Raw genomic sequence first — 27,515 nt, forward strand, 5'->3', positions numbered from 1 at the left:
TTAGTCTTCTGTTTTTCAAATTACTTACTTGAGAACTACGCCCCTTTTGGAAATTGCAATAATTCCAACCTGGAGATGAGACTATGAAAAAGTCATGCCCACCCAAGAAGCCTTTAAATAGCTTATTTTTTCTACCTTTCAATAAAGCTAAAAGCTAATGTGTCTGGACCATTATTGAAAGGTAGAAAGCTAATGTGTCTGGACCATTATTGAAAGGTAGAAAAAATAAGGGAATATGGATTTCTGCAATTAATATATACAATTAATATACATACCCACTTTTTTTTTAAAAAAATGCGATTTCAGTTGTAAACAAACAACAACTTTGTAAAAGACATGGCTTCTCAAAGATATAAAGGCAAATGTGTTTAAACCCCAAAGCAAAGTTGCAAGGCAAAATTTGGTAATGATATTTTTGAACCCAAATATTAGACTTAGATGTGTCAGCATGAAAAATAGTGTTAAGTTGCAATCTGATAGTCCTAGATGAAAGTAAACGTGAGAACATCAGACTCTATAGATCATTCATTTGGCTCTGCAGTGGTTTGAATATGGCTTGTTCCCACCAAAATCTCTGATGGGTTTGATCCTTGATGTGATAGTATTGCAGGGCAGGGCCTAGTGGGAAGCTGTTGGGTCATGAAGGTAGAGCCCACATGGATGGACTAAAGCTTTTCTTATGGGACTGGGTCAGTTACCCCAAGAGTGGGTTGTTATAAGCAAGGTTCTTGTTTCTTGCCTCTTCCCCACACGTCCTCTTGCCTTCCTGCATTCTGCCATGAGTTGAAGCATATGTAGCAATCTGATCCTGAGCTTTCCAGCTTCTGGAACCTTGAGCTGAATAAATCCCTTTAAAAAAATGCAGTCTCAAATATTCCCTCATGCAACAAACCAGACCAAGACAGACTCCAACTTTTCTTTATGCTGTAGAGGAAACAGGTTTGAAGACATTGAACCATGATGCCCATTAAAAGTTAAGGTAGTTGCATATCCTATGCCAGAATGTCAGTGGCGATGGCAGAGCCGAGTAATGATGGTCACTGGTATTGATTTAAATGGCCACAGCATATACACAGACACAAGGCTCAGCAGCAGAAAAGCCTCTTTTCCCTTGCTCTTCTCTTACCTTGTCAAAATGCTTGACCCAGAGGTTTTTGTTTTAAGAACTCTGAGAAATCTATTTGCACCAACCACTCAATCCTGTGATATCTAGAGATCTTAATTTCAGTTTCAGTCTATTCACTCTCAGGGGAGATGCCCTCTATACTTGGATCTGCCTGTCTTTGGGAGGTACTTAGATATGCCATTCATCCAGTATTAAGCTTACAAAGAAAGGCCCTGCACTTACTAGGTGCAGGCCTGAAGCAGGAAGGTATAAGCTCAATTAAAAAGTTCCACATTAAGAACCCAATTGTTGGGCAATAAGTGTGCTGTTTTCTCCAAAAAGCATTATATAAGCAAGACAATCAATGTGTTAATTGCCATCTGTCTGATGCCCTCCTGTATTTCTCAGCTGGCTCCACATTCTGGTGAGAGGGAAGAGCTTAAGGGTTGAAAGCATGTTTATGAAGCCCTGTAAACCCCAAACAGGGAAACAAATTCCAACAGAACATTGAAGAAAAGTCTCATCCCACCTCAGAGTCCCAATTTCTTTTTTGTCAGCCCAGTATCTTTTTTCCCCTGTGTTTATTACAGGAAATGTCCTAGATCCTTTTGAGGATATTGACCCCCTCCTCCCCATGAAACCATATGTGCCAATGGGGTCCTCTAATACGCATAATCAGACCCACCTTATCCTTTGGCATGTTCCCATGCTGTGACAACTGAAATCCATTCTTAAGAAGGCTCTAGCAGGGACAGGGACGGACTTACTCTCTGGTGGCAGAGCTGGGAGGGCATGAATGGCTGCTGACCACTTGCTGACTGCAAGGAGAAAATGAAACTGGCAAGTGGAAGGGAGGTGAGAGAGAAGGAAGCATCTTAGTGGCATTCAGTCTCAACTTCTCCTGCCCAGGTATGTCCCCTTCCCAACTTGATGGACCAGCAGATCTACCCACCTTTGTCCAAAACACTGTGGTCACTCACAATGGAAACATTCCCAACTAAAGAAATATTAAATTCTCAACTAATAAAATATCACATAAGATGGACAAAGCAAATAGCAAGTGCTTCCGTTTTTAAAATAAAATCCTTTAAAAATCTAGAATAATATTTGCTAAAATTTTCACAAAGGGGTTATTTAAAGAATAGCACTAATGTCAGTAGCAACATGGGGCAACTTGTGAACAGACAATTTCCAAAGAGAAAATGTAAATGGCTAATAAACATAAATAAAATGAAATGCAAAATGAATTTTAGCTTATGGTCAAATATACAAATATACAAACGCATGTTGTTATGTGTTGTATCTGACTTGACCAATAAGGCTTGGTATTCACTGTGGCAAAGTGGAGAGGGTGTGGATTTGTTTGTTGGTTGATCCTGGGATCAAACCCAGGGTCTTCTATGTACTAGGCAAGCACTCTACCACTGAGCTATGTCTCCAGACCCAAGGGATTCTGATTTAGTTCACTAAATCACTGAGTTAGTTCACTAAAGGGAGTAGTTATAAGAACAAACTGGAAATTCTGCATTACTTTAAGAACAAGCTGGAAATTCTGCATTACTCTGTGTCCTCCTGACAATGTGATCTCTCGTTCCCACATGTGCTCCTGCCATTATGGTCCCATGTACCATGAGGTCCTCACCAGAGCTGAGCTGATGCTGGCACCATTTTTTCCTCTACAACTGTGAGCCAAATAGGCCTTTTTTTTTTTTTTTTTTTTTTTTTTTTTTTATGCCTCAGAGTAGAGTAGGAGAACCTGTCAAGAGTAACAAAAATGAACTAACACACTTGTGGAATGGGTATTCATATACTTTTTACAAATATGTAAACTTCAATTTTGAAAGAACTTAGTACTCTTTTCCAAATGACTTTTACCATTTTCATCCCATCTATCATAACTTCATTTCTAGAAATTTAGTGCAAGAAAATAATTAAAAATTACCAAAAGAATTCTTATGTCCAAAAATATTTGTAAAAGTGATTCAAGCATTTCACAATAGTGATATTGGGGAATAAAAACCTGACATACCCATTTGATAAATATTATTTAGCTATTAAAGTAATACTCATGGAGAATTCGTAATTTATGAAATTGCCATTATTTCCATACAAATAATAAAAGTAGAGCATTTTATATATGAAATTTATTTTAATTAAATAAAAATGCAGACCAAAAATGGAAAGAAGCTTAAAATATAATGTTACTTAACTAAGTCAATTCAAAACAGTGAAATCATACATAGAATTTCTTTTTTAAACTTTTAATGCTTTTCTGTATTTTTTCCATACTATTTGCTAGCTTCATTTTCAATTGTTTCATGTGAAGGATTAACATTTTTCTAATAGTATTTTCTAAACTTTTGTTTCTGAATTATAGCATTATCTTTAGTCATTACTCGCAGATTATGTTGGTAATCATAGCAAAAATCAGGCTCTTTCCTAGTATTCTTTCTTTTTACTCCTACACATTTCCTGGGCTGCTAGCTTTGTTGTGCTGTTTTGTGACACAGTATTTTGAGAGAAAAAAAATTACATGCAGATACTAAGTAACATTAGTTTATCTCCAATGAGGCAACAAAATTGCAAAGAAACTCACAGCTAACCAAAACCCTATAATAACTCCTGCCCACATAAAATAAAATGTCCATTCCACTAATCACATGCTGTCTGGAACATCCTTTCTCCATGGTAACTACCTGGCTTTCTTGGATAAGCATTTCTGATTCAAGTACACAATCGGCAGTCCTGCCCAGTGTGACTGACCTTGTTTAGTGTTAAGTTCTTTTGCCTGAATTTTAAATGCTTCCATTTCAACAAAATTTTAAATGTATTAATTGAAAGGCATTTCAATGTATGTTTTGGAAATTTAATACTGATTCGCAAAAAAAAAATGTTTTTCAGAGTTAGAAATAGTATTGCTAAAATGAGTACAAATGAGGCGTGGAATGGAGAAATGGCATTGTAAAGAAAGAACAATAGGGATGCATTTTAAGCCCATGTTAGCACTATGTTGTTTGACTGGAGGTCAGAGTGGACTAGCTCAACCATCTAGTAGAAATTCCGGGCTTCAGAATCTAGCATCATCTCTACTAATTAAACACCTCAAGCCTTCTCTTTCTTCCCTTCTTTTCTTTCATTCCTTCTTATACCTTTGCAGTATGGGTCTCAGTGCTCATTTCACCTCCTTCTCTTTACCTAACCCTATCCTGCATGACAATTAACAACAAACAATTTGAAATTTAGAATTCTAATGCTTTGAGATTATAAAAGCCTTTTAAAAATTGGGGAAATTTTAAGATCATGATTTGTTTAAGACTAGCCTATCTCTGACATGTGCAAAGTGTCTTACTGAGAGTAAGAAGAAAAACATTGACCAGTGTTTATAAAGCAATAGGTTCAAGAAAATTCAGCTGAGACCTCCTTGTCTAATCCACTCGGCTGTACTATTTGCATTTTATAATGGCTTCTATAATATTTCACACTTTTTCTATTTATTTCAAAATAGTACTTGACTCACAAATACCATTTCTGCCCATCTCTTTGGTAGGAGAAAATTTCCACAAGAATTGAAAATATTAAATTGCTATTTGTCCTACTCTCTTCCATTATGAAGCCTTCCATGATTTCAGAATAAGTCAGAAAAAAAGGTCACAATTTATATGAAAAGCCAGGACTACAGGAGATGAATACTACTCAGTGGGGATATTATTATGTGCAAAAAATATTATTTCTTTCATATAACATACATTGGGTTAATAAATATATATATTTATATATTAACCCAATATATGTATATATATATACATATATACAGGTAAAAGTCAAGCAATACACATATGTGATATATATGTGGTCATTATGTAGTCAAAATGAATGCACTTTAAATAAAAACAAAATAAAATGTTAAGGATGGTTTGTATAGTAAAAACATTGAAATAATAGAAGCAATGCTATAGATTTTCAATGAAGTTCGTCCTCTCACATTGTAATCTTTGTTCGTTCAATGACTTCCCCCAAAATCACACTTTTGTTATGTTTCAAAATTCATTTGGTAATGTGTCTTGCAAATGGTGTCATTTGAGAAGCTCTATGCAAAATTAGACTGGGAAACAACTCCAGTTGTCTGACCACCAAGATATAACTGGGAAAGACTGATGTTAGGAGCCTTGCCCTTTAGAATTCGTTTCTAGGATTATCCTTGTAAATTTAGACTTCATTGGTGATATAGGAAAGTGAGGGTGCCAAAGTTGTACAAAGTGAAGGGAAAGAGGAGGGAAAAAAAAAATCGAGAATCCCAGACAGTTCAATATGCAAATCTCAGGATGCCCCACTCTGAACCAATTAAAGATCTTAGAAATATTAAGCTCAGAATGATAATGGTGCTTTCCACAATCTGTAATTAAATATTATTTTTAAAAATTATTAATCAGAAATAAATTTAAGAATGACCAATATTATTTTGAATTTTCATGATTTTTTTTCCTTTAATCTTCTCTTATAAAGTAGCAAATACACCAGTGGCTTGGAAGGTTGAGGCAGGAAGATTGTGAGTTCAAATCCAGCCTCAGCAAGGCCCTGATGGACTTAGTAAGACCATGTCTCTAAATAAAAAAAATAAAATAAAAAAGGACTAGGGATATGCTCAGTGGTTAAATGGCCCCAGGTTCAATCCCTGGTATCAAAAAAAAAAAAAAAAAAGTAGCAAATACAAAGTTTTATCCAAAAACAATCTGATCTACTGCTTCTCTGGGCCCTAAGAAACAAAGTGTGTGGGTGAATCCATCTCTTCCTCTCTAGCCTATAATTTTCTGGGTTTATAATGGCTAGCTGGTCCCTGAAATTCTTCAGCACATTATTCATATGACAATAATTTCTGATGGCAGAAAATTTTTTTCCAGGCTATAATTAACTTTGAAGTTCTCATCCTAAAAAATTCACAAAACATTGTTTGAATTTAAAATTAAAAATTAAGGAAATTTTTGATTGTATTACTTTTATAAACACAAAACATGAGTGTTTTAAGAAAATGTCTTTCACACTTCACTATTTTAGTAGATTATAAATATAACATGCAGACAATTAAAAGGTAATTACAATCATGATAAAAGTCACTTTGAAACCATCCTCCTCCACCTCCAAAAGCAAACTATTGAGTTTGCATACGTCAACTTTTAAGCAATAGTGACTCAAACACTGCTGTCCTTGAAGTGGAGTGGTGGCAAATGCCACCATTTTTTGTTGTTGTTGTTGTTGTTGTTACACTAGAGTTAGCTCAAAAAACTTCCATTGTAGTAAATAAACAGTGATCTTACTGAAAACCTGTCAGGTTTTTTTGCTTAACAAAACCTATAGGACGCAACGGATGAGACCTCAAGCTTTTCTCCTGGTCTTATCTAGCTGTTCATTGCTTGGCATTTTCAAACTCTCAAGATATATTTTGTCCAACTTTATGAACTCTGTTAATTTGCCACATAACATTATAGTTTGTACTTCAGAGAGGTCCAATTTTTAAGATTTTTTACTGCCATTAGACGTGCTATTCTGGAGATGTCCTGATTGCAAAGATAAAAGAAAACAAAAAGAAAAATTCTAGATATTTTCAGTGTTAACCAAATAGAGAGGGGAGATGGGGAACAGCAGAATCAAGTTTCTGCTGCCTTGGCTGATAGGGTATATTGGGAGGAAAAGGGAATTTAATTCAATTATAGATAAAGGTAAAGCCTAGAAAATTTACTAGAATGAATCCATAGTCCTAGACATTGAGAAGGCTATAGTGTAATGATAAAGATTTATATTTATTAATACTTACCATTACCAGGCACTGTGCTTCACATACATGATGTCATTTTATCTCCATAACAATTTAGTAATCAACGTGATGGTCAATTTGATGTGTCAATTGATTGGGCCACAGGATACCTAGATAGCTGATTAAACATTATTCATGGGTGTCCTGGAGAGGGTTCCAGAAGATATTACCATTTGAATTGGTGGGCTGAGGAAAAAGCAGATGGTTCTCACCAGTATAGGTGGACATCATGCAATCCATTAAGTGGAGGAAAGTTGAATGGTCCTGCCTGACTGCTAGAGGTGGGACAGTGATGTTCTCACACTCTGGTACTTCTGGCTCCCAGGTCTTCAGAACCAAATGCTAATCAATGCTATATTAGCTTTCCTAGGTTCTAAGGTTACAGATGGCACATGGTGAGACTCTCTGTCTCCATAATAGCATGAGTCAATACCTGACTATAATACTACATTGCCTATTGGCTCTATTTCCCTGTTGAAACTTGACTAATACACTCATGCAGTTTTACCCTCATTTCTCGATGAAGATGCTCATGCTTACAGATACTAGCTATAGAGCTGAAGTATTCGATTCAAAACTTTTGAGACTAAATGAACTTTAAAATTCAGAATTTTTTATTTATTTTATTTGGGAAAGCAATATGATACGTGAGCCATAAACTGGATAAGAATATAACCGGATATAGGATGATATTAGCAGCAAAGCAGAATTCTTCATACTAAATGGGTAAGTAAAAACTGTAAGGAGTTTGTGTCAGCTCAGAAAGGGTGGGGTATTATGGTCACATGATCTAAAAAAAATCATTGAGTATTCAGAACTTTGTACACTTAGGATTAGGGACTTAGTTTTGCTTAAAGTTCCATGATCGATCATTGGTGTATTTGAGTCTTGAACACAGTCAAAATAATTTTCAAGTCCATGAATTTCCATGGTTTCAAAGAGAAAGAATCTAAGAACCAGAGTGGTCAGTTATCATAGAGGTAGTCAGTAGAGAAACTGGTATTTAAATCCCTCTTTGACCCTCCAAAATACTGACTCTAAACCTCTCGTTTTAGTTGCTCTGTATGTTAGTTATCTTGCCTCAGTTCTGCTCAAATACTTTATTATTCTTGTAGTTCATTTGTAAATAAGAATTATTAACCATGAGCTTATCCTTCTGCCCTTCGATTTCCTCAGGACAATACACAGTTGCATTTTTATTAACCCAACTAGAAGGATACATTTGATTTCACAAAGCTGTAAGTAGTTAATTGTATATTTTTCTAGTACCAGGGATTGAACCCAGGGGTGCTTAACCACTGAGCAATACCCTAGTCCTTTTTAATATTTCATTTAGAGACAGGATCTTGCTCAGTTGCTTAGGGTCTCACTAAATTGCTGAGGCTGGCTTTGAACCTGCAATTCTCTTGCCTTAGCCTCTTAAATCACTGAGATTACAGGCATGCACCACTGCACCCAGCAGTCAATTGTACTTAGAGTGAGAGTAAAGAAAAAAACTGAGGGGTTAGGCTTGTGGCTCAGCAGTAGAATGGTAGAGTGCTCATAGCCTAGCACAAGCGAGGCACTAGGGTCAAAACAACTTTAAAAAATATTTTAAAAATGTTTTTAAAAAAGGAACAAAACTAAAAGCATGTTATATTCACATATATGAATACATAAATTCCTTTTAATCATTCAATTTTTTCATATACAAGATTCTGATTATTAAGCAGTTTTAGTTAAAAATCAACTTATAAACTAGCTAATCACAAATACTACACATCCTAGAGGTCAATAAGTAATATTGGGAAAATATTTTTAGCATAACTATGAAATTGTTTGCTGTAGTTACATATCATTCAGGGTGAAGAAACTTTGTCACATAATAGAGATTGTGATGAACTAAAAGTCAGAAAACAGAATCCATTTATAGTCTAGAGATTATGTGACTTTGTGCAAATCATTTATTTTCTTTCCAGTTGTCTTGTTTATAAAGAAAAACTATTGTGAATTGTGCTGCTATAAACTTTGATGTGGCTGTGTCCCTGTAGTATACTGTTTTTAAGTCCTTTGGGTATAGTCTGAGAAGAGGAATAGCTGGGTCAAATGGTGGTTCCATATCCAGTTTTCCAAGGAATCTCCATTCTGCTTTCCAAATTGGCTGCACCAATTTGCAATCCCACCAGCATGTCCTTCAGTAGATGAATGGATAAAAAAAAAAAAATGTGGCATATATACACAGTGGAATTTTACTCAGCATTAAAAAAAGAAAAAAAACATGGCATTTGCAGGAAAATGGATGGCATTGGAGAAGATAATGCTAAGTGAAGTCAGCCAATCCCCCAAAAACCAAATACCGAATGTTTTCTCTGATATAAAGAGGTTGACTCATAGTGGGAATGGAGGGAGAGTGTGGGAGGAATAGATGAATTCTAGATAGGGAAGGGGAGTGGGAGGGAAAGGGTGGGGGAAGGGGATTAGCAAGGATTGTGGAATGTGATGGACATCATTATACAAAGTACATGTATGAAGACTTGAATTGGTGTCAACATACTTTATATACAGAGATACAAAAATTGTGGTGTATATGTATTTTAAGAATTGTAATGCAAAAAAAAAAAAAAAGAATAGCATTACCTTAGATTAGGTAGAGGAAAGTGAAAGGAGGGGAAGGCAGGGGATATGAGGATAAGAAAGATAGTAGAGTGAAACAGACATTATTACCGTATGTATGTAGGTGACTGTCTGGCCAATGTGATTCTACAATATTTATACTCAGAAATCTAATGAGAAATTATATCCCATCTATGTATGATATATCAAAGTATATAAGTGCATTCTATTGTCATGTATAACTAATTAAAAAAAATAAAAATTAAAAAATAAAGAAAACCCTATCCACATTATATAACTGTGACATATTGAAATTATATTTAAAAAGTTAAAATTATATCAAAATTTTACAATATTCTAACATGTTAGAATCTCTTTTTTGAATACAGTAAATTTAAACAAGTTGAAGATCTTTTTATACTGGCTTTTAAAACTGGTAAAAGTGCATTTATGTTAGAAAATGGTCAGCATCATTAAAAACATTAAGGTAGAAAGAGAAGGCTGCAATCGCTAACTTCAGACATATTAATAAAAACAGAAAATGGTTGACTTGTTTGTCCAGAAAAATGAAGTGCTTACTAATGGCTAGTTTAGAATGGCAAAGTAAAATATGGCATTCTACATTAAATCTTGCATGAGCAATACTTTTGCTCTAAGATAAGAGAAGGTTTAACTACTTTTTAAATCATCACATGTCTTCATAATGGTTTTGCATTTAAATTAGGACTTAAAATCTCCCAAATTGCTCAGTGATGATCAATGTGCATATGTAAAAATAAAATGTGTGTTTATTTATTTTTTAATGCCAAGTAAGCCTATTAATAAGTAAAGAAAAATTCTGAGAAAAATTCTGAGTAATGCACTGTACTATGTACATAATTCTTATGATTGCATTAAATTTTCAAAGTACACCTTGATGGGTATTGTTATCTCTACTTTAGAGAGGCTGAGAGAGAAGATATTCCTTAGTATTACATATTCATCATATAGCGGGATAAGATTTCAACCCAGATGTATCAAGTGACAAAGTCCAGTTTCTTCATATTCTACTAAGTCGATATTTGTGCTTTTATTTTTCCAGACAGTGAGACTCTCTTTTTCAAAGGTGATGAAAGATTTGGGAATATCTAATCTTCTCAAGATTTTAATAATTTTAATTTCTACTTTATGCAGATTATATAAGACATAAGAATATTGTGAGAGTTATTCTAGAAAATCATTCATTTTCCCTCCTTGAAACTGTGAGAACTATCTGCTAAATAATTAATACAGGTGTGGGAAAATGAGCAAACCAAATGAAAATTGTATGTCTTTTCCAATAATCTTAACCTTCTCTGTTTCCCCTTCTTATAACTGGAGAAAAAGTAAATACTACCCCCCAAGTAATATGTTCTAAAGAAATGCACATGTATTTACCAAGAACAAAGTAGTAAACATTGTCTCTATGGGTTTCCAGAAATTACTTATTTCACAGCAACCATATTGCACTCAGAGTTGCCTCATTTCTTCTAAATGAACAATAAAATGGTACTTCTAAAAAGGAGTGTTGGGAGCTTGAGCAATAACTGTAAAATTAAGGAGAAGTCAGTGGGACCAGATGTTTGTAATTACATCTAAACTGCTGCACAGGCATTGGAAAAAACTGGCAGAGAAAAGGGAAGAAGACCTGAAGCTGATCAAAAGGCAGGAGAAACTTTCCATATAGTCCTAAGTGAGTTTTTGGCAGATCGTTATCCTAAATTATACTGATCTTCAGAAAAAGCATTTAGACCATCTACAAAGAGTGAAACAGTACCTTGGAGTGATTAAAAAAAAAAAAAAAAATAGCCCGTGGCCCACTGGGACTCTACTTTCGTATATTTTCACCTTCTTGAACAGATAACCCTAACAAAACATCCTCAATCTGTTAATAATAATGAAAACTTCTCAATACTATGTTATAGTTAATGCATCATTTTAATGAACTTCTTACAAATAAATATGTATTGCATACTTACTATGATGCACAACCTGGGTTCTAAAACATATGCGTTGTTTCATTCAGACAACAGTCCTATGAAAGAGTGCAGCTTCCATTTCCTGTATCTCCATTTGTAGAGGAGAGGTGGGCCCATAACCCCCACAAAGCCACACAGCTATTATGTAGCAAAGTTGGGACCTTGACCTGAGGCGGCCCTTGAGCCCATGCTCAGTGATAACTGCATAACCCAGGAGAGGTTCCTGGGCAGTTCCTGGTTGGATTCGTTGTCATACACTATCCACATAATTTCACTTACTCCTCCCAGCAACCTTCCTAGTAGCTATGTTGACATTTATTTTACAAATTTTATTTTATTTATTTATTTTATGTTGACATTTATTTTACAAACTGCTTCAGAGGATCTAACTAACTCAGTTAAGAGCCTCAGCTACTAAGTGGTGAATAGAGACCATAATAAAGACCCAGACCTATCCATCCTGTCTTTTACCATGTTTTAAATTTTTTCAGTTACTTCTCTGAAATTTTACATTCTATGATGTCAAATACCAGAATATTTTAGAAACATTCATAATACAAAACAAAACAAAAAAAAAACCAAGCTAGATGTGTCTTCAATAGTTACAACTCACTTAAAATTATCTTGGAAACATGTCTCTGCAATTATACTGCTGTACACTTCATTGCCCTTTGGGTCTGGATTCCCTTCTGAGAAACAATTTTACATATATCTTTCATGTTTCACATCGTCTGTCTTTGGTGTACAATTGTTCCCGTGTCTTTATACTTTATAATAGGAATGTTACAAATTGTAAAACACATTTCATCTTTTACACTCAAAAATATTTTCAACAGGACAGCACCCAATGATATGTACACTCAGTTTAATTAAAAATAAAATTTACACGAGTTAGCATTTGGTGGCATTTCTGCTAAAGGTTTACATACATTTTGAAAAGTACTTGGAAAGATACTTATAAAATAATTGCTCAGATGTTTTAGTTTGTCCTTGGTTGCTTTATTTTACAAATGTTTCAATTATTATTTTTTCTTATTTCAGTTATTGAGTTTTAATCTGTCTCCTTTTTAAGGATTAACCTGTTACTTAATCCCAACCCCACTTTCCAAATCTTTCTGTTACCCTCTGGAACTGCCACCAAAACCTGCAAAGATTCATGCCTCATACCTTTTATCAGAATATTCCTTTAATCCCACGTTTTAATTGAATTCTGGTCTGGGATACCAGTCTCTGGAACATTGGCTATTTTCTCACCATCTTGTGAAATTCATGGTCAGGAAGAGATTGCCATCCTTCTTGCTCCCCACTAAAGCTCCCACGTGATTGCTTCTCTTTCTGAAACACATGCTATTACATAGAGCACCTTCTCGTTATTAACATCTGCCCACTCGCCCTTTTTCACTGAAGACTGTGGCAGTATGCTCAAAATCTTTTTCAACCAAATGCTAATATTTATCTCTCTGATGCCAATATTCACCTTAATGATCCATCATCACAATAGAATACCTCACCCAGCCTCACCCAGTATCCTTCTCTCCTGCTCTGCTTTATCCATCTTCCCTGCATCTCTAATAAACTTGCCATCATCTCTAATGACCATCCTTCCAATTCCACCTTTATTATACGAACATATATTCTACAACCATTTCTAAAACATAATTGGACTCCCTAGTCCTGTGCTCTTGCTCTTAATGTTTCCTGATGTATCAGACTTCTTTCCTTACTTCTCTTTTCATTAAGCTGGAAATCCAGTTTTTTTTTTTAATTTTAATGACATAATTCAGGTGTACCTACATGTCTTTTTTCATTGTATAGATGAACCATAAGCCTGAATGAGCCACACACACCAAATTTCTCTGTGCCTTTAACAAAGCAGCAGAGCACTGCTTGAGAAAGGTTCAAAACTGGTTAGATTTGATCCATTATTAATTAATAATTACCTAACTACAAAGCCTTGAAATACCCCCCTGTAAATCTTATTGTGTTTTTCTGAAAAACTCTCCAATTCGCTATAATTATTCATGACACGAATCACACAAACTGACTTGTATACACACTTATGCTTTGTGTCATCTCTCCAACTGAAGGAGGAGACTAGGAATAACAAGATGGCAAAATATATCAAGATGTCATCCATATCGTAGGTGATTGTACCTGTTTCTATGGGAACTTCCACCTGAGCATTGATAGGAACAAGGAAAGTACTACCCCATAGGGGTATCCCCTAGGGAAGGCAGATATAAGCTGCTGGGTTCCTGGCTTGAGAACCTTGAGCCATTCTCTCCCACTTGGCCCAATCTTTCACTTTCAATAGATCTACATTGTGGCTGCTTCTCCTATATGTCTTGCTCAATTCTTTGTTTGAGATGCCAAAAACTTGGACATAGACTTGAGCTTCCTCCAGTAACATTTGGTAAGCCAGCTTCTTAAAGTCCTCTTGGGTCTTAATGTTGTCTTACTAAAGACTTTTCTATGCCTTTATTTCTCTGTTGGAATCTCCAATGGTATCATACTGGACTTCAAAGATTGAGTGTATGGTGGGCCAATTCTGTTGCTGTGGGCCCAAGGTGAGGCAGGACATCATGGGGTAATGGTGTGAAGGAGGAGAATTGATCTGTTCATGGCAGCCAGGAAGCAGAGAGAGAAAGGGGAAGTGGTCACCAGGAAGATGAACCCTTTCCTTGGCATGACTCCAGTGACCCCCTTCCTCCAGCCATACTCCACATGCTTACAAAATGCCACTAGAATGGACTGATTAGCTTACAACTCTCACAATCATATCATTTTACCTCCAAATATTCCTGCATAAACACAGGAACTTTTGGGGGATACATCATATCCAAATCACAAAAATTGCTTAATTATATATTTGACCTCCTCCTTTCACCTAATTCCTTCCCATCATTTTTTAAAGGCTCAATCTGTGTAAAACAACAACAAAACAAACAAAAATTAATTAAAGACCCCAAATAAAAGAATTAAAAATTATTGATCCCACATTTTCTCTCCTCAGATTCCAGTTTCCTAAGGAGTAATGTATGCCTACCATCTCTATTTTCTCATCTCCAAATTACGCCAATCTGGCTTCAATTTCTAACATTCCACCGGGATAACAACTCTTGGTAAGGTCTGTGCTAACATTTACATTTCTGAATCCAATAGATAATTCTCATTCTTCTTACTTCTCAGCTGCATTCTACAATGCTGACCCCTTTGTCTTATGTCACAATCTTCCCATTGCATTCTAACTGCCGTACTGCTCTTTCTAGGCCTCTTTTAGAGCTGCATGCTTCTCTACTCGGCCATGTGAAATTTCCTAGATTTTATTTTAGAGCTTTACATTTTCTCATCTCTCTTTTCAAAAAGCATTTATACTCATAGATTCATGACATATAAATACGTCTACATATACACACATTATATATGTATATTATATATTTATACGTGCAACATACATTTGTATTTATATATACATATGTGTGTATGTACACATACATGTATATGTGTACATGTATATATGTACATATACATGTATATATATGTAAACTCAGACCATTCTTTAAAGTGCTCTTCACTTATTCAAAGACTAGTAACAGTTTATTTTGGATATTCAAAAGGCCTCAAATACATAACGACTAACATGAATTTTACTATCTTCCTCACATTCTACCCATACCTCTTTTCCATCTCAGTGTTCTTTACTTCTTTATAAAATAAACCAACAGATGGAACTTTATTTACCAAATATAATAATTGTTTGGGTGCACATATAAATTATGTAATAATTAATTCTACCTAATCATCATATGCACTCTCTCACATAGTTATCATTTCTAATAACAGAACTCATTTATCAAAGCTAGGGTGGTTTCACAGCTCTCTTTCCCTCTCATTTTACTTTTAACCCATTACTAATTTCATAAAGTCGGCTTTATAAATTTCATAAGCACCTACTTCTTTCTATACCCAAGCACCATCTGCATGAATTCTAGTCAACGCTATCAGCATCTTTTCCTGGGATATTGAAATAGCCTCCTACGTATTCTACCCACATCTGTTTTTTTTTTTTTTTTCCACTTCATTCTTTTTAAGACAAGCTGAGCTTTTTAAAATGCAAATATAATGTAATTACACCACCTACCTGTCTAAAATTCCTTACTGTGCTGGGGATAAAAAGAAAGCTCATGAACCAAGCTCTGTCCAGCTTGTTCCTGCCCTACTTCTCCTGCTTCATCTTGAACTGCAATTTACCACCTTCCACTGCTCCAATCTTAATGGGCTTCAGGCTTTCCTACACACTGTCAGCAAAGGTTAGAGAGTGTATGTCCTTCCACAGGCTTCCCCCTTCTGGGCCACACTTCCTTCCCTTCAGACTCAACACAAGTACTTTCTCAAGATAGTCTTATTTTCTTTTGTTCATTTATTTTAAGTTTTTACTTTGCATACACTTTTAGCACAATCACCACTCCTTTCTAGCATCTACCAAAATTTTAATTCCACACGTTTGCATGTTTGGTTATTTTATTAGTGACATTTCTCCAATTAGACCATGAATTCGAGAACCATGCGTGGCCAACGCTGAGGATAGAGTCGGCAATAGTAGGCATTTAATAAATATTTGTAGAGCATTAAATCTAAACATAAATAATTTCAGTCGTCCATACTGATAAATCTGTGGAAAAATGAATCATGCATGATGAGGTAAGTAAAAAACACCATGAGATAGAAATATTTGAAAGTTCAAAGAATATAAACCAAAAATCAATAATAAAAATTTGGTTAATAGGATTAAAAAGTGCATTAATTCATTTTTAGCTCCCTCTAACTTTTCATTTCTTTCCCAATTTCATTTAGAACTAATTCCACAAATCAAGGAAAGACTGTCTTTTGTGAAACAAAAGACCAGGAAAGTGGAAAATGGAAGCTTCAAATTCTCAAATCTCTCACATATTGCAAGGGCTCTGGGGAAAGAGTCTCTTTTACTGGCTCAGAAAACAGAGCAACTGAGTTACAGACCCACCTCCGTGAGAAAACACCATCTGTGGCTCCAGCATCACGGAACACAAGGTCCTTCAGCAAAACAGAGCATAAGGCAAGTTTCCCCAAACAACTTCACCTCCCCCTATGCCACTGGCAACAGGCTTGCAAGAAAATGTAGGGGTTACGAGAGTGTCATTAGATATAATGAATGAAAGCAAACTGTATGATTTTTAGGTTTTGCCATAATTTTTATTGACTATACTTTTCATTTATTCTTTTTTAAACCTCATTCTCATCTTTGAAATTCTTAGATATAAATCATTTGTTATTTGAGTTCTAAGATGGAAACCCAAAGAAATATGTCATTATAGAGGTATACGGGTTACATTTCTTTTCATGAACACCTACTCTGAGCATTGGATTACAGAACGTTTATTACAAAGAAGACTCACCTCTTCTTGTTGAACTTCTATTCTAACATTCACCTGCTCTCTAATTATTTCTACTCTCTGCCAACATGCACACACAACTGGGGAGATGCAAGATTCATAATTGAAAACATCAATGCTTTCTATTTATTGACCCACTATATAAGTGTAAGGTGAAAAAAAATATTATTTAAATTTTACAACATTTGCTGTGTGTGGAAGTCAAAGATATTATTTAGACGTCATGGAGTCTGTGACCCCTTCATCCATAAGAGTGAACTTGATGTATAATTCTACCTGAAACATGGAGTCATCTCTAGTGCCCTGAAGTCCACTACAGGATCTGATGGAAAGTCCCTGTTATAATAATGGATTCTAAGACTGTAACTACTCAGAGCCCCGACTCCTGTTTTTTTATACCTACTCTCACATCTATTTTGCTAGCAATGCAGTCTCGCTGTATTTTGTTTAATTTTATGCCTCCTGTATTCACATTAATTATAAAACCCTAAGAATTTTAGCCTATCAAAATTCAGAGTAAGGGAATGAAGACTCTTCTTCATACTTCCACATTAATTTAGATATCTACAAGCACACTGTATCTGACATTGTGTCAGATTGACAATTCCAATTTTAATTGCTTTGCCAAGTACTCTACAAAGACTATCACACAGTTACCCAGCATGGATGATGTTATTGTCCTTTTGTTACAGATGAGGAAGCGGATTTTAAAACAACTGTTCTGGAACAGGTAGTTGATGTGTAGCAGGATCAAAATTTGCACCCAATTCTAATCAACTCTAAACACCTTGCTTGGTCCACTACTGAAATTCTACCTTATGAAAGATAGAAGGTATACAGTAAGATACTGGAGATTAGAAAAGCTATTATCTTTCTAATTTACAGCAAAAACAACTGCCTAGCCAAATCCAGGTTATCATTACATACAAACCATTACTGTTGTCTTAAAAATCATATCAATGATCGTTAAATTAGTCTTAGATGATTAACTGAGTTGATAATTTTCTATCCGGTTTATTCATTTGATAATTATCACTACTAGAGCAAAAACATTTATAAAGCAGAATGATCAAAAGAAGTAATTAAAGTATGCTAAAAGAAAGTACCCCAAAGGAAACTCATGATAAGGATAATCAAATAATGTCGAGCCTCTAGGAAAATTATATTTTGTTTTTCTAAATTTAATAAAACCACAATCAATGTACTTAGAGATAAAATATTTTTAAATTATTTTCAAAATTTAGCACTAGAAATTGAGGGAAAGAAATTATAGCCAGCTTAGAGAATATATTATCTTTTTACAGAATGATAGAAATCTCTATATAATTCAAGTCTTTGTTTAAAGGATGAGGTTCCAAAATCACAGATATTTTGGAAGAGTATAAATAACTTGAGGGGAGAGATTACTGAAAGGGTATATAAGCAAATGATCAAATCAAATTAGAATAAATTAGTGCATATAATCCAATTTTAATAATCTAATAACACCATCACTCAAAGCTTATATGCATATATATATATTTATTTTAAATTATAGTTTTTAAAATATATGTACTCAAATAGAATAGTTTAAAGCTATAGGTTATTTAATTATTTATACCACATCTCTCACATCCAGAACACATTTACCTGTATTCCATAATATTTTTATATTAATAACATGTATCTTTTAGCAACTTTCCCCAGCCCTGGGAGCCATAGGTCTTTTCTTTGCTTTTTGCATTCTTCCGGACTCCTCATATAAGTTTGATGATGCACACTTGTCCTTCTGGACTGGCCGTTGCATATTGTATGATTTCCTGCTTCTTTACAACTGAAGAATATTCTCTTCTACCTAGGCACTACGTTTTTTTAATCCATTCATCTTGCTGTACAACTTTATGTCTTTATTAAAGGAGTAGACCTTAGGTGTTCTTAATAAAACAAAAAATTTAAAAATATGTATTTCTTTTATATTTGTATATCTTCATATTTTTAAAGGAAGAGGTTTTTATTTCTCCTTTTCTTTTCAGAATAGTCTCCCTCTGAGGTACGACAATGTGTGTTCTCCCTCTCTTCTCTCTCTCTGCTCCTTTGCTCTCCTGTCTTCCCACTCAGGAGCTCCCTCCATTAATGCCTTGCAGTATTGATCTAGCACTTTTTCCTTTTCAGTCATTCCATCAGATTGTCAGGTGGAAGCAGTACTGAAGTATAATTCGGTCTGCTGTAGGGACTAAGGGCTGAATCATCGCTAAGGTGAGCATCTGTCTTAAGTGTACAGTGGGTGAAACTTTATAAAAGAAAGGACATATAACCCTGTTATGTTCTGGATGCTAGATACTCTCAGGTCTGTATATTTGGATGTACTTTTTTCTCCACTTAATAATTCTGAAATTTATGCTGTTGACTTTTGTCTGTCATGGAGAGCCGTGGTTAATTTGATCTTGAGGTTTTTCTCTCTCAAGACTATGCCTTATTACTCTTGTATATCATATTTCTTACTTGTTAAATTAGTAAATTATCTTTGAACATAATCATCCTTTTCTAGCTTACAAACCCTTCCATTCTAAAATTTTGAATGAGTGTAAGTGTCTACATAACTCTTCATGTTTGCACAATTATTGTTCCTTATAATTATTCCTCAGCAGAATATTTTTTCACTTATGGTAAGTTCACTCATTTTGGAATATAAGCAAAATGATAATATGGCTCAGTTACTAGCAATTTGTCTTTCACCACTTCCTATATGAATGCAAGATTTAACAAAGCTGGGCATGGTTACTCATACATTTAAATGTGTGCCTTTATGCTTCTCCAGAAGATGGGAGTAAACTGTGTATTGTGATGTAACGCAAGAGACAAAAACACATGTTGTTCTTGGTCAATGAGAGAGAATAGAGAGTATTACGTTTTGCCATTCTATGTATCAAACACTATTCAGCCTTTGAAATTGTTTTACATAAAACTTAGAATATCAAATGCTGATAAATGAGGTAGTTGACAAATAATACGGTGGTATGAATTGTTAAAAATAACAGAATGTTTTATTGCTCAGATAATTTACTTATCTAATAACTTACCTAGTTTAATTGATTTGGATTATTATCTAGTAATTCAACAACTTTTGTGGTGCAATTTGTAATTTTTAGTGCACTCTAACATTGTCGATTTACTCGCCCATTACATATCCAACAGTTATAAAGATATCTTTGGTGGGTTTCAGTGGCTAGCAGGGATTACTGAACACACTTCCTTCTCTGTGGTTTAGAATGAAGGTTGTTATAGTTTAGATATGAGGTATCCCCCCAAAACTCATGTGTTAGACAGTACAAGAACATTTAGAGGTAAATTATTGAGTCATGAGAGCCTTAACCTAGTCGCCTGATAGGGATTAACTGCGTGGTAACTGTAGGCAGGTAGGGTGTGGCTGGAGAAGGTGGGTCATTGGAGGCAAGACCTTGGGATATATATTTTGTCCATGGTGAGGGGATTCTATCTCTGTTTTCTGGTGCCATGTCCTGAGCTGCTTTCCTGAATCAAACTCTTCTGCCATGATGTTCTGCCTCTCCTCTGATTCAGAGCAATGGAATTGGCCATATATGGACTGAGACTTCTGACACAATGAGCCTCATAATAAACTTTTCCTCCTCTAAAATTGTTCTTGTCAGGTCTTTTGGTCACAGAGATGAAAAATCTGACTAAAGCAAAGGTAATATAAATAATAATAACAGCAACAACTAATTCTTTAAAAGAATTCACTTTGGAATTTTCCTTTTTATAAAATGATTCCCAAAATTCATACTCATGAAACAAATATTCTTAAGATATACAAACATAGATTTTATTGAACATTCAAGAGGTATTTGTTAGCAACAAATTTTGTTGCTATTCTCTGTTGGAGAGGTAGTTTAATGTAGTGCTGCATTAAGAACTAGGTTATACTATTTAGCAAACAGAGTTATTAGGGAAAACTGAAAAAAAAGTAAATAAATATATTGTCTAAGTAGAAAACATGATAAATGCTGTGAGGAGACAACAGATGCTAACATACAGAATAACAAGGGAAAACCTATCTTATCTCTAGACTATTAATGACACAAAGTATTGTTCTACAGACCAAGATTATATACAATTATGTTCCTTTTGGATATTTAAGAGATAAGCATTTTTTTAATAAAAAATAAATTGTTATACAAAACATTATTTTTTTGTGGTCATTCCCAATGGAAACTTAAAGCAGTCATCATTCTCCTCTTTCTCCTTCCAGCCCTGAGAGGTAGATGACAACATCTCCTTTCAACTTAGGCTGAAAATAGGATATGTAGTGGTGTGGAACTGTTCACATATACACCTCTCTTAAGTGTACTGATGCTTTGCAGAGCTTTAGTTGTCTTTTAATAGCTGGATTTCCAATCAACTTGATTTTTTCCCCCACTGAATTAGGAGAGTGTTGGGGAGAATTAGCCATTTCAAGGACCAAAGACTAGCAGAAGATCACAGCATAGGACACTTTTAGGAGATTTTTCTAATCAGTGCCATTAAAGAATAAGAATTCAGGTCCAATCAAATAACTTTTTTCATTGGCATGATTTTTAAATTTGTTGAATAGATAAGTTTATCAACATGGTGACTAATGAATTACTTCTGACATTAAATTAAATGTTTCAGACTTTAAATTTCTTTAAGGCAAGGGATTTCATAACAGCAGAATGCCCCTCAGCTTAGCTCCATGCCTGTGACATGGTTTGCATTCAATATGACAGGGCTGAACAGAAAAACACCTTCCCACTTGTTATGGCCAATGAAGTTGAGCCTGGATATACTCCAGGGATGCTTTGAAAGTTACAGCTGATGTTGTTAATTCTTTGTACAGCATGCATAAATTAAACTTTACTTTGAAGCTTTGCAAATTTGAAATGAATGGACCATGCAATTAGACATGTTGCCAATGAAAATAAGACCTGTCTTTTTCTTGACTGGCAACTTTGAAACCAATAAAGCTAAAGCAGCACAAATCTAAAATAAGGTGCCAGTGTAAATATGTTATGAATGCTGACTCAGTAGACTCAGGATAAAGCCTGATTGTGGGTATACCCCCTACCAGTACACGCTCCTATGAAAACTCCTCCACTTTCTCCTCCTCCCTCACCTCCCCTTCCTCATCCTCTTCCTCTAAACCTAATGTCCATCCTGTGAAAACTTTTGCTCTTGGTTTAATCTTAATGTCCATTGTTTCTTTAATAATTGCTTTTAACTTTATAGAGGTGTAACTTTATAGAGAGTGATATTGGAAGAATGAATGAAGCATGAGAAATGACTAAGTCTTGATTTTCGTATCTATTTTTTACCTTTTACATCATTCTTCCTTTTTTAAAAAAAATTTTCAGTAAAACCTAATGTTTCCATCATTGAACATTGACCTTTTGTTCTGTGGATATCTTTTTTTTTATACACATGACTCATAAATATTATAGCTTAATGGAAGCACATTTCAAGGGACTAAAACGGATATTTTTAATAAACCAAAATAAAAACACATTCATTGATGTACTTTTTGAGTTTTTTATGTAAGGCAAGCAACATTGATGCCAAATGACAAAAAGAAAGTGTTGTTTACATTATGATAACAAAAATATGTATTCAAGTTTATATATAGGTCTCAAAAATAACTTGAGGAAAATATTGGTGGGTAAAATGTCCAGTTGTGGGTAACAAAAGATCATTTAAATTTCTATCTCAGCCATAAATATTGACTATTCTGGCCATGTAAATCTGTGTCATACATCAGAAGTTGGATCAAAAATCCAATGTTAGAGGTTCTAGGTATTTTGAAGATGAATTAATTAAAAATACTGAGAGCTCCCACGTTTTGAACCTCTTTGAAATGGAAGCAGGACCCAGTCTTTGCAGGTTCTAGACAGAGTGTAGAACCACTTGCACCTTTCACTGAAGGACAGAAGCACAGGCTTCCGGTCCTGGCAAGGCCATTATCTTCAAATGAATATGCAGTTTCAGGAGGGGTGCAGGAGATGCCAAGATTTAGGGAAGGAACAACTTGTCCAGCCAGGCTGAGCAGCTAAGTTAGCCCTGGAAAATTGGGATGGACATCACAACCAGAGCTCCTTCATGCCTGGAAGGACAAGCAGAAGGAGCATGAAAGAATGAAGATGCATATTTAATCTGTGTGATTTCTGACCATTAGACACATAATTCCTCACTCAGTGCTTATATACTGCAGATATTTTACTCACAAAGTTCAAAAGTTTGTAGAACCAATTTATCTTCATAATGGCTTGGTAATAAGAATTTGTCTATCCCTATTCTACAATATCAAAACAAAGAAAGACTAGAGGACCTGTTTTAGTTCATACAAAAACCAAAATTCAAGGTCATTGACTGCTATAGAATCTGTTATAGACCACTAGTACCATTAACATATTTGTGGCTATCTTTTTTGACTGGCACCTTTTCATACATGCCTATTTAAGTCACCTACAGAATAAGACACTTTAGGTGTTGCCAAATCTCCTTAGGGTTCCTTCCATGTCACAGCAGGGCCCTTTTGTTGAATTTCTAGGGAGGGGCATCCAGGAGGAGAATAAGGGGAATTTAGTAGTAGGGATGATTCTTCCTCTATTGGATCACATAGACACCAATGGAAAACATATGCACTCATTCATAACTACTATTTGTGCCAGTACTTCTTTTGGCAAAGCAGACACACCACATAAATTTACATTTTTCCCCACATATCTGCACGGAAGGGAATTGGTCAGCTACATTTATTTGTACATTAATTATGTAAGTAAACAATCTCCCACCCCCAGGGCCTGCTGTATACAAGAGATACAACTCTCGCACCTTTTTCTATCAGGTAGGTTAATATCTTGGCCTTGCCTGATTTTCTAAGTTTCTGAAACTAATATTTCAAATAGCAGGTAAATTGTATCGGGATGACCCAGTTTGGGGTCTAGTTTCTAAAACACATTGTGTATAGCCTGGAGCAATGTTGAAATGTCAGGATTTTGTGGGTAAGTTCGAACTGTGAACAATTTAATTAAAGCTTCCAAAAGCTTAATGCAAAATGTTTGAACACTCCTGGAATAGGATTCATCTTGTGTTTAGCTTCAGCTTATCATCTGCTTTATTGTCTGGAGGATAAACAGACTAGATCAAAAAATACACAATAAATGTGATATTTATTACAGAATAACTAGGAATATTTCATCCCTTTTTCCCTACTTTCCTTTGTGTATATATACACACAAATTATATATAAATTTGCTTAAATGTATATAAAATTTACTTACATAATTTATGTAATTTATATAATATAAATTAGATACACATTTCTAAACTTATCAGTTCCATCATGGTCTATTGATGGCTAGGTTGGACTATAGGAAGAAACTCTGTGTTTGAACAAAAGATTGTACAGAGGAGAGAGGAAAGAAAGGTTGGAGTTGGGAAGAGGCTGAACACCCTGGTAACAGCAGTGCCTTTGAAACTATCCTTCACTAACTTCTCCCTTTTTCCTTTCCATCTCTCCCTAAGTCTTTAGCTGAAGATAAGTCCCATAGAGATGATAGATGCTAAACCTTTCCTTAGATACACAGGACTCAGAAGGGCTTTGTAACATCCTTCCTTAATGGCAGGTGGTCAAATTCCATGAGATGTTTTCGAGAAGACACGGGAGCCTTTGCAGGTGAAGACCCGCCCATCTGGTAGCCTCACTGCCTCCTCCTCTATCCATAAAAACCCTTTGAACCTGGAAAGATAGATCTTTGAGAAGCCATCTCCTCTGTCTTCCTCAAGACTAGACTTGCCTATACCTGAATCCTTCCTCCCATCACTTGTCTTCTGAATATTGGTACTTGAGAGCAGTGGGCAGCCCAGACATTTAATTCTGTTAACACCTGGAATGGCTAACTCAACCTCCATCCCTCCCTCCTTCAGGATTTAGAGAGGTAAATCTACTTTTCTCATGTTGCCTTGTAACTAGGGTTTGACCTGCAAATTTAGTCCTATCAATCACATGCTCACCTGAGGTTAGGAAAGTTGAGATGAAGGCTTCTTTCCATTGTCCCTGGGACAGTTGCTGCTGGCGACCAAGGTTGTGAAAATTGTAGCGTCTCCAGCAGCAATGCTGAAGCATCTGGTATCTAGTCTCATAGGTGCAGAGAGGCAGTTTTGTTATGAGAGGTGGAGATTCTTGTTCATGCTCCATGCAAAGGCCTAGTAATGATCACGGCTAGTACTTACTTTGGGGGTTAGTGGGTATATTCCAAGAAGCTCGGCAAAAAACTTCATCTGACCTTCCAATGACTATGTTTCCTTTTTAACTGAATTTGGAGTCATTTGCTTCCTGTATTGAGCCCTGCTTGATAATGAAAGTGAGGGCCAGATGCCTCTCAATTGAATTTTGTCTTTTTAGAACCAAGAGAATTTTCCAGACACAACACTCAAAGGAATAGCATGTCAGGCTAGAACCGAGTCCAAAGTCCAAGATTTGTCCATTAAACAAATCTAAGTTCAAATAGCAGTCAATGAAAATAAAAGCCAAATTGCCAAGTCAAAGTTTTAAGGGAAAAGGAAAGGTAATTCATGCCAACATCAGAAAAGAATAGAAAAAAGATCCAGAGGAATTCGTCAGCTAGTATTCAGCATTTCTGAGCTCTCTCTTTTTTTTTTTTTTTTGCAGCCTATATGACAATTTTTTTGTGTGGCAGAGCTTCAATCACTGAAGGGATTCATGACTAATGAAAGGGCACTTGACTGTGAAGGCCCTTGTTCATACACCACTCTAAGTTTAGAGTTGCTGTTACAGACATTAACTATTGTCTCAAACCATCTGGGCCATTGATGGTTTGAGAGCGAGAGCTGGACTCCACTGATGTTTTAGAAAAAAAAAAATTCAAGCAAAGTTCAAAACAGATTAGAAACAATAAACCTGGAAGCAGAAAGACAAATTAGAAGGTTATTGTGAAGGAGGAATGAACTTTAGTAAGGATACAAATTGAAGAAATGTCCGAGGCATATTTGATAAGCAAATGACTAAAGGATACAACTTATCATTTGGGAAAAAGGATAAATTGTGATGCCTTGCATAAAGATATAGACTATGTACAGATTCAGAGAATTATTAACAAGTGAGGATTCAATAGGTACAAAGTCAAGATTACATGGTTCAATGGTGGTCTTTCCCTATGAGTTGTGTGACCCTGCATAGAGCCCCTTAATCTTCAAGCTTCTCATGTTGGTAAAATGGAGGTAATTACATCTGCCCTCCATATGCATGCAACTGAACTAGCTTGACAGAGACAAGAAAGAGTAAGGCATTTTTGATTATTAATATAACTCATTTGGCAAAACTAGAAAAGTCTAGCAAAAATTCTCCAATTCTCCAGACTTAACATGCACACTCTGAAAACTTAAAAAATTGGATTTAGTTTTCTTCACCTAGCTCAGTTTAAAGTTGGGTCCAAAATATTATTTATTGTTTTTGCCTCAGACTAGGTACTCTGGGCTACTTTTGTATGAAACAAGGAATAACGTGGCAGGAAGCACGTTATTTTATTGAGAAAGACAACTGAATAAAGCAAAAGCAATTCAGAGAGTGCTATGGAAATGGGGACAATTACACAGGAATAATGTTTCTGCTTATTGTGCACACTCCTGTGTCACATCAATCAAAGCTTTCCTGAAGCAATTAGAAGGAAGGAGAACACAGCCAACTACAATTTCATCATCAAGCCCATGTCCACAAATGAACAGGTGGGACAATTGAGAACCCTGTCTTCATTTTTTATTCATTCTGACAAGAGAAAAAGCAATGAATGTAAGCCATTTTATATGTTGTCTTGTTACGTTAAAAAAATAGAGTTGCAACATTTTTTTTTGTACTTGATTCTTTTGTTGCCAAGGAGAAAGAGACAATAAATTTTTTTTACCAAGAATAAAACAAAACAAAACAAAATTGTACTTGCAAATCAACATCTGAGTTAATTTCATGCTTGACACAGAAGTAAAAGCATGTGAAAAACAACCTTGTTTTGGGTGCATTGAAGTTATAAGTTTAGGAGCGCATTAGAGGGAATTGTGTGCCTGGTGAAAACCTGCCAAATACCATTAATAATTATTGAGAATCGTACAGACAGCTCTCTGTCCTTCCAAATAATTTTGGTAATAAGTATAACTGAAATATTTATACATAAATAAATACATAATTTATGATGCTTGCTCAGTTTCTAAGTGTTATGAGAGAATATTGGATCTTACCTCAATCTCTCTAGAGTTACACCTTGTCTTCAGAGGCACAAACTCAAACCAGCGCAGCTTTCTGGATAGGCTGACCTATGTTACTATTGTAGATGCACATAAATATTTATATTAGTTATATTTCTAGGAAATAAATCTCACTGAACTAGATAGAAAAATAGTTTAGAATAAATATATAGGAACAAATAAGACCATATCCATGGTTTTTAAAGTCTCAATGTCAAAAATCTTTCAAGACAGGCAGAAAGATGAGCAAGGCAGCTAAAATACAACCTTTGGTTATAGATGTGAAGCATGGGGATTGCACATACATTTCACATAAGTAT

The 27,515-nt window shown here is 35.2% G+C and overlaps 1 protein-coding gene and 1 long non-coding RNA gene across 10 annotated transcripts in view; one reads left to right on the forward strand and one right to left on the reverse strand.

Moving 5' to 3' along the window:
- LOC143397530 (uncharacterized) overlaps positions 1-16,602 on the forward strand; it is a 207,788-nt gene extending 191,186 nt beyond the window's left edge. For 3 of the 5 annotated variants that reach the window (XR_013091172.1, XR_013091169.1, XR_013091174.1), the window contains one exon: positions 16,358-16,602. This is a non-coding gene — a long non-coding RNA (uncharacterized LOC143397530). Of the gene's footprint in view, positions 1-14,516; positions 14,631-16,357 lie in introns of all 5 variants that reach the window. The other 2 variants (XR_013091170.1, XR_013091171.1) reach the window with 2 other exon arrangements.
- Positions 1-27,515, reverse strand: part of Marchf1 (membrane associated ring-CH-type finger 1) — a 409,990-nt gene that overhangs the window by 246,539 nt on the left and 135,936 nt on the right. The gene's annotated exons all lie outside the window — the stretch shown is intronic.

This window comes from Callospermophilus lateralis, chromosome 4 (assembly GCF_048772815.1).
Source record: "Callospermophilus lateralis isolate mCalLat2 chromosome 4, mCalLat2.hap1, whole genome shotgun sequence".
Lineage (NCBI taxonomy): Eukaryota > Metazoa > Chordata > Mammalia > Rodentia > Sciuridae > Callospermophilus > Callospermophilus lateralis.